The sequence below is a fragment of the Branchiostoma floridae genome, chromosome 18 (assembly GCF_000003815.2).
Source record: "Branchiostoma floridae strain S238N-H82 chromosome 18, Bfl_VNyyK, whole genome shotgun sequence".
Lineage (NCBI taxonomy): Eukaryota > Metazoa > Chordata > Leptocardii > Amphioxiformes > Branchiostomatidae > Branchiostoma > Branchiostoma floridae.
In genome coordinates, this window is record NC_049996.1 from 13,289,153 (window position 1) to 13,289,647 (window position 495).

A 495-nucleotide genomic window follows, 5' to 3' on the forward strand; every position below is an offset into this window, starting at 1 on the left:
CCAACCAAAATCAGATGGTACAACCATTTTACACCCGGTGGAGACAGGAAAAAGACACTAAAAAGTACCTTCCCAATGACACAACATCTGGTCAAGAATGTAAAGAATATTGCTGCCTTTCGCCCGCTAACCTTAGGTGACTCGGCCATTCCATACCGGTACCAGCAACAGACATCTGTCGGGAGATTAAACATGTAGCCAATGCCCTAATTTACATACGTTATATCTCATTGAAGTCTAGATCTACCCAAATTACATGTACATGCGATTTCTTTTTTGATGGGCTAGAGGGTCCAAATCATATGACTTATTCCCTGCCCCAAGAGCATGATTTGCCACTCTAACAGCATAGCCAGAACACGAGATTTCAAACCTGGAGGTTCTGCTGCAGTACCTTTGGAAGTCGCCTACCAAATATCATAAACTATAGTCATCATCATCATCAGTTGACCTGATCACACATGTTCGCACATGTTTACACGCGACGGGGTTATA